The sequence below is a fragment of the Mytilus californianus genome, unplaced genomic scaffold (genome assembly GCF_021869535.1).
Source record: "Mytilus californianus isolate M0D057914Y unplaced genomic scaffold, xbMytCali1.0.p SCAF_5, whole genome shotgun sequence".
NCBI lineage: Eukaryota > Metazoa > Mollusca > Bivalvia > Mytilida > Mytilidae > Mytilus > Mytilus californianus.
In genome coordinates, this window is record NW_026262701.1 from 40,462,811 (window position 1) to 40,475,563 (window position 12,753).

General features: G+C 33.5%; 2 pseudogenes; one reads left to right on the plus strand and one right to left on the minus strand.

The window, feature by feature from the left end:
* Nucleotides 1-4,538: 4,538 nt before the first annotated feature.
* Nucleotides 4,539-6,420, plus strand: LOC127702090 (uncharacterized; annotated as a pseudogene).
* Nucleotides 6,421-8,654: 2,234 nt separating this feature from the next.
* LOC127701973 (uncharacterized) lies at nucleotides 8,655-11,034 on the minus strand (annotated as a pseudogene).
* Between the last annotated feature and the right edge of the window lie 1,719 nt (nucleotides 11,035-12,753).

Below are 12,753 nucleotides of genomic sequence, written 5' to 3' on the forward strand. Positions count from 1 at the left end.
AGAGCCAACGGATTGAGCGTGGAATAGATGCATGGTCATCTGCAATTATCCAGTTCATCAGCAAGACATGTGCTAAGGGGGTGTCAGTTAGGGTCCTATGATCCATGTTGTGAGTGCGATCGCTCTCTGTACGTGAAAGTAAACCGTTGCAATAACTGTAATGAAGAGATCCAGAATCTTGACAGTGATTGTCTTTTTTACTTTGTTTTTCATAGATTAATTACTCGGTGTGAATGTCCGTTTTCTATTTGCTTCTGTATTTTTTTTTGTCGGGGGGAGGGGTGCATATGATATATCATAGACCCCACAAATACCTTTTTATAAGAAAAGTAATTGATTGCTTGTTGTCATAACGTTCAATGACAACTATTACAGAATATCCAGGACGATTTTCCTGAGAACAACGATAGATTTAGAGTAAATGGTAGGACAAAATATCGAAAACAAATCTTAAACGAAAAGACCATAGAATAGAAGAAGTCCAAATCTTCGCGTTTACGTGTTAAACTCTTCTTTTTTGTTCCACGATCATTTTTTTTTTCATTGTGGGTTTCATGGTCAAGTCTTCTTTTTATATTTTATGGCCAACTCTTCAATATATATTATGGGAATTTCTGCTGTGGTTCGTACAAAATATACATGAAATATTTGACACTGGGTACTAAACAAACAGCAATCAATAAATCTTCTTTAATGGATATGTAAAAGTTAGCTTTTTTAAATAAGGTTTCATGATCAACCTGTTTTACATTGTGATTTTACGGTTTCTTTTTCCCACTGATATTTTTCGGATTACTTTTCTACTATTGAGATTTAACGGTCAATTGTTTTACTACTTAGATTTCACTGTTTATTTTTCTACTATAGATATCTCACGTTTTACTTCTATATATTATTAAGGTTTTGCAGTTCTTCTTATACTATTGAGATTTCACGGTCAAGTATTTTACATTTGAGATTTCAAGGTTTACTTGTCTGCTGCAGAGATTTCACGGTCGACTCTTTTACTATTAGAATTTCACGGTTTACTTTTCTACTATTCAGATTTCACGATTTACTTTTCTACTATTGAAATTTCACTTTTCTTTCTGCTATTCATATTTTACGGTTTCCTGTAAGATTTTTTCTTCTTCCAGCATTTTTTTTACATGGCCTCCCCCCGTTTCTATTGGAGTTATCCAGACCAAATATGGACCATCGATAGACCTCATCATGCACTCTTACCAGATGAGGGCACGTAGGATTTCATAATACCCTGTGAGAGTTATCTCCCTTGTATTGTTTTTTTTTCGACATGACCCCCTCGTTGTTTTTGAAGATATCTTGACTTTGTTTTGACAATAGGTAGATCTCATCATGATGTATTACCATATGAGGACACGTAGGATTGCATCATCCTCTTTGAGAGTTATATCCCCTTGAAGCAATTTCTTTTATTTGCATTTATCTTAAAAAAGTATTAGAGATAGAATCAATTTGAAAATGGCAGCATGTACAAGAACAGATGACATTGTTAATAAACATAAACAATTATTTTGTTATCAACCCTTATAAGGAGTTATTACCCATGAAAAATTATACACAATTTTTGAAAAATTCTATTTCCAGAACCGGAAGTCGTAGAGACTTAGGACCTTCACCAATAATCTTTAATTCATGTGACATTTAATTTGCACCCAAAATCAAAGGTCACTGAGTGCAATTTCAAGCTTACATATAAGAAAACAATACGAGTTTGCTACATACATACTGTGTATAAAATGTTCCTCTCGACGAGCTCTACATTTTATACATTAAGCTAAAAAATGTCCGACCGTGTGTTCAAAAGTTACAACGAGATAGTTCTTAAAAGTATAGTATTGTGTGTATATCTTTGAAAAGAAAACAGATATCAACCTACTATAAACTGCAAACATGATCAGTATTTTAAGACCTTCAATTTGAGGTCAATGTAAGGTCATGATGAAATTTTACCTTGACCTTCAAAACGTACTATGACCTTGACCTTGTGACATTTGAAAGGTCAAGTGGTCCTGCGTTGAATGGTTGTAGTCCCATGTCTCTACGACTTCCGGTTCTCAAGTTTGGTATTGCATCATATATTTGATGATTCATTGTGACATTGATGAACCTTGAAAGTGTATCATTTTTTTTACAATGTTGTCCTTCAACTGCAGATCATTTATCACTTAGCAGATTTGAGATATCTGCTGTCGTTTTAGAGATAATGCAGTTTGAAATTTTGCGAGCGGAGGCATGTATTTCTGAATGAACAACAGCTTACCACCTGCAATTTTCAGAAAATGAAGAGTTTAACATGATTATATGTTTGACTAATTACCAAAAAACTTTCAATGAAAAACTTTAAAAAAAAATCAATTTGAAATTTTCATGTTTTAAATTGACGTTTTAAGTTTCATAAGTTCTATTTATACAATTGATATTGCATCATTTTTTACCCTTTGCCCAATGGGATCATTTAGTATATCAAATTGAACGTCTAAATGAGCTCTACTCAAAAATGAAAATTTTAAACCCTCTTTTCATCCCAGTGCGAAGGGTGGGGTCATTTAGTGCAAAAAATTGAAACTTCTGAGATGGTTAGGTTGTCGCATATCAAATGAAAGTCCATAAAGCGTACATTTCAAATATCAAATTGACGTCCCCCGAAAATGCGCTGAGTGGGATCATTGAGTGCAAAAAATACAATGTCTCATAAGGTAAGGTTGTCATATATCAAATGAAAGGTCATAATGTGTACATTCCAAATACCAAATTCCTGTCCTCCAAAAATGAGTAAGATGGGGTTATTAAGTGCAAAACTAAAACTTTCTAGAAAATGGTGTTGTCGCATAGCAAATGAAAGGTCATTTGGTCTACATTACAAATCAACTTCCGATCTCGAAAAAATTGGCGGAATGGGTCATTAAGTGTAAAAAGTGAAAAGGTTCAAAAGGTATGCTTGTCGTATATCAAATGAAAGGTCGTAAAGAGTACATTACAAAAACGTCACTTTTACAGGAAAGACCTTTCAATTGTTTTACAAACAATTGAGATACTAGTTTGTATAAATATTTGTCTGAAATGGACTTATTAAACAATAGATTAGTCGATTTACTAGTATATTTTTTTTTAACATCTCTGGATTATCTGTCGTAAAATTGTCCGTTATTTCAATGTACCCGGCCTGACCTGAAAGTCTTATGATACTCGCCCGCCGTGGCATTTTTGTTGCCAGAAGTGGGATCTTACAATGATACTCGACCGCCGTGGCATTTTTGTTGCCAGAAGTGGGATCCAACAAGAACAAATAGTGACTTTATATATTTCAAAATATGGATAACCAGATAGATGACGTGTTTTAAAAGAAGATTTAAACAGAAATAAAATTCAAGTGATAAAGTTGATGATTATTCCGATATATCAGAGGATGAATTTGATTTTGATGGAATTCATAACCAATCTACTTCTAAAAATGTGTCTTGTGGTATGTGGCATTAGAAAAACAAGAACTAAATTTTTATCTGGTCTTAATTGCGTCAGCAGAGGATTTCAGTGTTACAATATGTAATTCACCAGAGGGACTTTCTGACGATGAGTTAACAGATTTACTACATGAATTAAGACTTATTGCTGAAGAGTTAGAGTCTGAAACTCCTATTGAATATACAAACTGAATTGCTGTTAGTGACAGCGAAGATGACAATTCTATTCCAGAAGTTACGGTGGTGGACACAACTACAACTACAGAGATTTTGATTCTGATAAGAAGGATATTGCATACATCTATAGGGATGGGAGTATGGAGACAACCAGAAACATCACTGTGTTCTATTCAACAGGAGTAGATCCAGAAACAATAGACTTTGAACATTTGGCAATAACTGTAATAGATGAAATTCCAAAACAATTGAAGAAACAGAACGCTCGTTATACTAGTGATAACACCTTGTAGACATTACCGTGATTTAGCAGAGACAATAACATTTGTTCCTGACAATTCATTTTACTATTTACTTCGATAATTTTCTCATTGGAATTATTTGTCATATAACTTGTTTTGATATTAAGTAAGTATATTCACCGCTTGTTTTTGTTGTTAAATTGTTAGTATGCGGACTTTAAGGAACTTTACATTTGTTTAATTACCCTATTGAAATGTGTTGTGATAATTTCCTTTGGTCAATTAAATCTCCATGCTTATAGAAAGGATTGAATGATAGCTTAGAGTGTAAATAAGACAATATTACTCTTATCTGTTAAGGTCATTTTATCATAGTTATCAGTGGTGTGAAATGTATCCGATTTCATAGAGGTCATAGCCTTTTAGTATGTTTAGCATGTGTTAGCATGTTTTAGTTTATTATAAGTAGCGTTTTACTATGTATTAATAGGTTGGCTCTTTTTTGGTGCATATTTTGTGGCAATTTAGGTCAGGTTAACAAGTAGAATTTAGGTCAAATTCTTGGTGCCAAGTTGGTGCATTCTTGGTGACAATGTGTATATAAGGACTCTCTGTTTTAGAGTTGAAAGAATACACCTTTCAACTCTTCTGTCAATCATTAGGAGATAAACCAATAGCAGCTGGTTAATTTATCATGTGTGTAAACAATTGATTGCAACACGTGTTGTCGGCCATAACCTCGGTCAAACATTCTTATCTAAACTGTTATCTACATCACACAAATCTACAAATTTTGTTAAAAAATGGTTAAAAGATGTTGTTGGGGGACATGTAATTCTGATACAAGGTATCCAGATAGTCCAGAATGTTTTCTTTATACCATTTCCAAAATCAAAAACAAATTTTGATGTTTGTTTGAGATGGATTAAAGCATGTGGGAGACCAAATGACCAACTGAATGTCAACAATATAACAAAGGATACCTATGTTTGTTCCAAGGTAAGCTATGAATTAATGATACATACACAATGTATAGTTTTGCCTCAAAGTCAATGTCTTTTTTTATTAATATCAAAGAATCTTTGTATCTTATCTTAATCTAATAATAACAAATTATGTAATAAAGATATATGAAGTGAAATGAATACAAGTAAGCTGGATATGTTAATGAAATAAGTAAACAAAGATTGAAAATGATAAAAGGTACATATTTAATTATTTTTACACATATTAATGAACACAAATTTGGTGCATTTCTTCTATTATTCTGAACTAAGGCATTTCACTCTTTTTTTTCTTGCAGCACTTCATTGAAGGAAAGCCTTCACAAACATATCCTGCACCTTATCCTGCTACAGGTGGAGGGGTATTTCAAGCAAGAAGAAGACCAAATAAAGGGAAAACTGAAACACTTGACATTGAGACAACTGTGTCAGTTCCGAAAAAATCTGCATTTGAAGATCAAAATGATAAAGGGTGTCAAACAGAAGAAACAGGTACATTACTACTCATATTCTGAAAATAAGGTATTGCATGTAATTTGTAAAATTCACACAGTTTTACAAACATACAATTTGAAATTCCTTTTCTGGTAAAACTTTTGCAACAGCAAAGTCATCTTTAGTGTAAACAATAAATTCACAATAGGGTGCTCCTGTAACTAACAACTGCCCCTTGCACTTGATAATAATAATCATGTGATTTATTGATTATCCAGCTTTTAATAAACAAAAATTTGCTGTATCCAATGCTTCCTCAATTGTCATGTCACGTACAGAATATGGACATTTGATTTCTATAATTCCTGTTTCTAAATTTGAGCACACTTTTCCATCTGGTGTAGCTCCCAGGAAACTGAAACTTGGATTTACAACTAATCCACAATCATGTAAGAGGTTATTGCAATATTTGTCAGCATATTTTTCCTTTGCTTTAATCTCATTTGCTATACCGTAGGAAGTTGCTGCTGATGTAAACTGTTTTTTTATTGAAATGTAATTCAAAAATTTGTCATTCATATCCCTTTTTCTTTTAGCCACTTTTGAAAAAATGGAGGCTGTAATTCTCTTTTTTCTTTGGGCTATCTATTCCTCCGAATCAAACGGTCGTACAGTTTTTCTTTCCAATTCAATCGCTTCGAGGTCTGTTATGGGTATGAAGTCTTTACAGCACTTATAGTTTTGATCAATTTGAAAGTCACTAACAATTGGAAATGCTGTGTTTCCACATGGTTTAACTGTTGAAGTTTGAACCTTGCCATAATGTTGTACCTATAATTATAAAAATACACAGTATAACATGGATGTCAATTAAATGAGATAATAATTAATATTTTTTTTTACAGTTTATTCAAGTTTAGACATCTTATCCCTTCAATCATTAATAAGGAACTTGGAGGAAGAAAAAAAATGGATTAATAACAGAAAATGAACAACTGAAAACTAAGCTTGCTTCATATATTGAACAGGATTATAGAAGAAAGAGTTTAAAATCTTCCCCAAAAAAGAAAAGAGTACCTGTAAGACAAGCTTTTTCAGTGGATAGTGTTTTAAATTCTATGGTCAAAAATGTATTTGAATACTATAGAGGTCTGTCTTATGTAAGATTCATAATGCTTGCTAATTTCTTATTTCCAAATGACAAGCCAAACCCTGTTGCATATAAGGAAAAAAGAAAGGAGGTTAAAGAAATGAAACTGAAAGAACAGCTATTTTTAGTTCTATGTCGTTTGCGTAATGGTTTGCATATTAAGGATTTGGCATATAGGTTCAACATCAAGCAGCAAAGTGTCAGCCTGATTTTTAAAAGTGTTATCCATTATATGTATCTTAAATTGGGATTTTTATCATACTGGCCACATAGAGATGTAATAATAGAAAATATGCCAAAGCAATACAGAGATGATTTTCCAACTTGTCTTGCATTTATAGACTGCACTGAAATTTAAAACAGACAAACCAAAGTCACTAAATCCCAAAGTCAGTGTTATTCAGATTACAAGTCATGCACAACTTCGAAGTCTCTGGTTGTAACTGATCCAAGGGGTTCTGTGATTTTTGTGTCAGACTTATTTTCAGGCTCCATATCTTTTAATGAAATTTGTACTGCAAGTGAATTTTACAAATTATTGCAACAACTCAAGGACATATGATACATACATGACAATGACAGTATAATGGCAGATAAAGGTTTCAGAATAGAGAAAGACCTTAATGATTTAAAGATGAAACTAAACATTCCACCATTTGCGTCTTCATCAACTCAGATGTCGGCAGGAGATGTGACGTTAACACGTAAAATAGCTGCACACTGAATACATATTGAACGCTCAATAAATCAAATAAAAAACTTTAAACTAATAAGCAGAAGAATTCCAGGAACTTTATTTCATAGTATAAATGAAATATGGACAGTTTGTAGTCTTCTTACAAATTTTCAAGATATTCTTGTTAAACAAACCAATTGTTAATGTATTATTACTTCTATATATTCTTTGAATCACTGATACATTAGGGACTTGTCATTTTTTATCTGGGAGGGGGGGGGGGGGTGGTCAAAATGCAGGGGGGATCAAGTTTTTTCTGTATGTGAAAAGGGGGGGGTTCAAATTTTTCATAAATTCAAAGTGGGGGATCAATATTATTTGCACATGGAAATTAGTAGTTCATATACTTCAAGAGACAAAATATCAAGAAGAACATTATAAAACAGTCAAATCGAAAATATATCTTTAACACCATTCATATACAATTAAGTAAGACATCACAAGACTTTGGCGATGTAGGAAGCTGCCATTTTGTGTCATTTTGTCCCATATAAAATGCATAGGTGCTTCATAATCCGAATTATTCAGTCGTTATATTTCACTCACTTCAATCACTAAATTGACAAGCATTACTGCCAAGTTTTGTTATAATCAGCTAAATAGTTTGAGAGAAATTAAGTATAAATTAAAACGAAATCTGCATGCAGCGATTTGTGCAAAATTTTGTCCAAAAATACAAATCACGCCACATCACGAAAGAATATAGTGTAGAGCAATATCTTCTCCAATAAATGATTAAATATTGCATACAAACAGTTGAATATTGATACAAAAGATGATTCTGAGATGATGAACAACCCTTATGCATCTTTTTGTTTTCATTACAAGATCCCTTTGACTCCATTTATACCTCACACTCCCTCAAAATTTGTACTTTTTAGGCTAATAAATCTAAATTTTGAGGTTACTATCACACATTTATGAAAGAAATGTGACAATAAATGAGTAATTGAATTGTTCAAGCTGAAAGTAACTATCCATATAAAAGTTTAGCGACTCAAAGGAGGTTTCAATAAGGCCTTAAGTTTAAGCAGCATTCAAGAGAGGGACATTTAATAGACCCCTCTTAGTAAATAATGTGTTGTTACTGTTTCGAAAAGTTAACTTTTTAATGTAGATTTTACAGAGTAACTTAGGATCAAGTTTTCTATAATAGCCCAGGCCAATATAGGAAATTAGAAAAAAGGTCAGAATAAGCTACTCAAAGCACTGGCTTGCTCAACTTCTAATATTCATGGAAGAGCCCTATTTCAAGGCAATTTTCCCTCAAATATGTTTTTAGACTCAATCATCTGAGAATGTTTCATTTTCAATATGTTCGTGAAATAAAATGATAAGTGTTTTGCATGTTAAAATTTTGGCATGTTTAATAGAGGGGGGGGGGGGGGGGGGGTCACATTTTTTAAATGTTTTCACAGGGGGGATCAAATAAAAATAGTGAAATATTATGGGGGGATCAAGAAATTTTGTATTTTTGATTTCAAAATGACCAGCCCCCCCTCCCAGGTAAAAAATGATAAGTCCCTTACTTACATGGAAAAATATAGATATATAAAGATGATCCTGTTTGAACCTGGCCAAGTTTAGTTGATACTGTAGGACTATTTTCTTGAAGTAGATATGATAGTGGAATATTTTTGTCCTCTTTCAGTGTCAGGATTTCAGTAGGGGTTGCAACTGGGATAGTTTCTTCAGGTATTTGCGTGCAGATTGGTTTTCTCTTCCTATCGGCTGGTGATTTTGTTGGGTCTGCAAGTGTCATCGAGACAACAGGCTGAGGTTTGATTTTTTTCCCTCTTGGTTTATGCTATTGCTGTGGTAAACTGGTAGATGACAGTTCAGCTGGAACCTCTTTTAAATTGGAATTCTCGTAATGTGCAATTGTATGCACTAGTCCTACAACATGTGAGCATGTTCCTGATAAACTGAAAACAAAAATATTTTGTTGTAATACATATAATGTATGTATGCAGAACAAAGAATATAAACATTTTTTTTTGCTCAAAATATAACAATAAGTTTTAATATCATAATTTGATTAACTGATAAAAATTAAGTGCACAGCATGCTGTGTAATAATATTATTTATGACTGAAACTTGTAACACATGTAATCACATTTTAATGTTGGAGTCTTGCTTTATCAGTATTACACTAATTAACTATCTGAATAACCAGTTAATACAAAATATTGATAGATAAATACACATATTTATATAAGAGATTTATATTACTTAGTACCCAGCTACACATGAACATTTGCTATCAGAAATGTATTTCTCATCTTTCCTCACAGTAATGTTTACTTTATGTGGAGGTTCATTTTTCCTCATAGATCTATAACATTTAGCTGCAATATCAACTTCTTGGTCATTAACTTCACACAAATTTACACTATGAATATATCCAATAGTGAAATAATTATATCCTTGTTCTTTGGATCTTCCAGTTAAAGGCTTATCTTTAAAATATCCAATATTTATGACATGTGGTAAAACATCTAACTTTGTAGTTACCGCCAACTTGTTGATTAGCTTGACCTAGGATGCTGGGTTGCTATGTGTTGTTAAGGGAGGCGGGGCATAGCATGGAATAATGGAAAGGTGTATTAAACGCCAGAAGGAACAATACAATATAAATTATGTTATTCTATGCAGATTTTGGCAGATCTTGGTAGGACCCTTGTTATATATTTGTTATACAGATTGTAACGAAATCCGTTTGTGGTAACTTGTGAAAATAATGTACCGTGAGTGCCTAACATTTTTCTATGTGAATCTTCGAATCATATATTTTGTAAACTGTACATTATGTAAATATTCGCCTGGAATGGAATTTTAATAAACAATAGATTAGTCGATTTACTAGTATATAATTCATTTAATATCTCTGGATTATCTGTCGTCAAATTGTCCGTTATTTCAATGTAATCTGCCTGACCTAAAAGTCTTATGATACTCGACCGCCGTGGCGAGATCCTCATTGTTCTTTTTGATGGTATGTTGGGTGGTGTTTTTTCCTTCTCTTCTCTATCATGCTCGCATTTGCCAATGACAAACAAAAGACTTGCATTTTTTCAGGAAATCAATTTGTAGAACCAATCATTGCTCTGCCTTCATTTATTTGTTTTCCTTTGTATGTACATGGAATATTTGCCTTATTGTTTATATTAAAAAATGTCGCCTACCATTCTTATATCAGAATTCTCGCTTATCCGAAACACATTTGACTTGAGCATATGGAAATGCTCAAAAGCAATTGGAAGCTGTTTTTTGCTATTTAAAGTTATTACTTGATTTTTTTTTCTTGTAGTCACTGAAGTTTTGTCCAACAAGAGATTCTATTATCACGGTCCCCACATCTTTTGAATTGTCTACATTAACAGAGCTATCAGCTGTTACTCCAGTTTCAATATTTCACAGTGAACTGTCTCCAGTGAATAGACTGCGTTCTTTCATAAATGTAAGAATGGACATTATGTCTTCTCTGTCTCGTGTTTGACGTGCAGTTGATTAATCTTTGTGCTGATCACTTGTATAGTAGCCTACTCCTGTGAGCTCTTGTATAGCTTGATTCATGTCTGCCCAAACGGGCATTGACACAAGCCACTGTGATCTTTGACTTTCACCCATTCCACGGCCTCTTGTCAGTCCTCCTGCTGTTTTTACACTCCTCAGGAGCACTTGTTCAATTATTATATCTGAGGACAATCCTGCCCAAAATCTGTCACTACGTCTCATTACATGATTGTCATCTTTGAAAGCAGCAAAAACTTCCGGATGCTCTGTTTCAAGTTGTTGCATCATCATTAGATACATATTCACAGATTTAGTATATAAGTTGTGACCAGAGGCAGCCAAGTATGGCAGTATATCTTTAACACTTTTAAAATGCAATTCCCAATTGCCAGTCCGTTCTGCTTTGATAAACTGTCTACGTCAGGGACAATATGATCACAAGTCCTCATTACCATTACTAAACAATTGACCAACTTAATAGAAAAATCTAACATTATTGGTCCCCTATATGTGTTCGTTATTTTCACACAGCATTCACCACTATACACTCGTCAGGTAATTTTGAGATTTATTTCCCTTATGTGTAACTTTTCTTTAAGAGTCATATCTACTTTATTTAACTATAATACACAAAGAAAAAGTAAATCCTCCCTATTTTTTTTTGAAATAACAAATAATGAGATAAGTGTCATTAGATAACAGACCAAATAATCGCAAAAAATACAAATGTGGCCTGAAAGGACATTACATTATTTAGCTTAAGAAAAAAACAACAAATATCATTTTTAATGAATAGATTATCACACAATCACAATCCCTGTTATTACACTAAAACATGTCCATTCTAAGTATTGACCTTCTGCGTTCATAATGCCCGATAAGATTGTCATTTCACTTGAAAAATGTCAATTGTTGTCACTTAGCGACATTTATGGTTCAAAGTTTAATATCAAATGAAACCGCCTAGTGCCTATATGACAGCATCGACCATGTGTCTCATCCCTCAGTCAGTCGTCGGATTTCCTGCTATGGTAGCTGTCGCAATTCCCGGTGCAATGCTTCTTCCAACTGTGAGGGAGGTTCGACTGCCTTTAGACGATGGCCTAACATGTCCCAAATATGATTTGTCGGATTCAAATCCGGGTTCATGGTTGGCCATGGAAGAGAAGTCACAGCTTCACCTTGAAGGTAGGTGGTTACGGCCCTTAACGATGCGGCCTAGCATTGTCAGCCATAAATACATGTCTTGTAGCTAGTAGATGGTTGTCAAAATTGGGGACAACACCTGGCTGATGAACTTCTCTCATGTAATTGATCACCTGTTAGGTTTCTTCGTATGTTCACCAAGTCCAACTTGCAACCATGAGAGATGCTCCCCATATCTTTACAGAGCCTCTCCCTTAAGTGACATTTGGTTGGATGTTCCTTGTGGTATGTGTCTCTAAATGTTTATTCGTCCATCTGTTACATGCGGGAGAAACCGGCTCTCGTCCGACCAATGGATCTTGCGTCAGGTCTTCACGTTCAAACTACGTCGCGATAAACACAACGCCAAATCCAATCATTGATGTAGATCAGATGATATGGAACATCTTATTACTTTCCTTGACTTTAAGCCTGCTGATTAAACCGGTTCCTCACTGTTGTGGTTGATAGACTGGGAACCATGTTTTTTTTCGGTCCCCCAAACTAAATGTGTTTTAATAACCCTAACAGCTGTATAAACGTAAAGGGAAGTATTTAGAAAACAAGAAGAATAAAATTTTGCATATTCAAACATTATGACATAATTATTACACTTTATAATAGTTAAAATGTAAATTAAACCTTTAAGTTAGTTATGGATATATTTCAACTCATATTATGGCCTGGGAAACATCGAACGCGTATATGAACAACAACAAATATTTTTAAATGATGCTTATACATTAAAGAGGCAACAAATATCAAAGAGACATTCAAACTCATAAGTCTTTGAACGCCATGGCTAAAAAAGAAAATGACCAA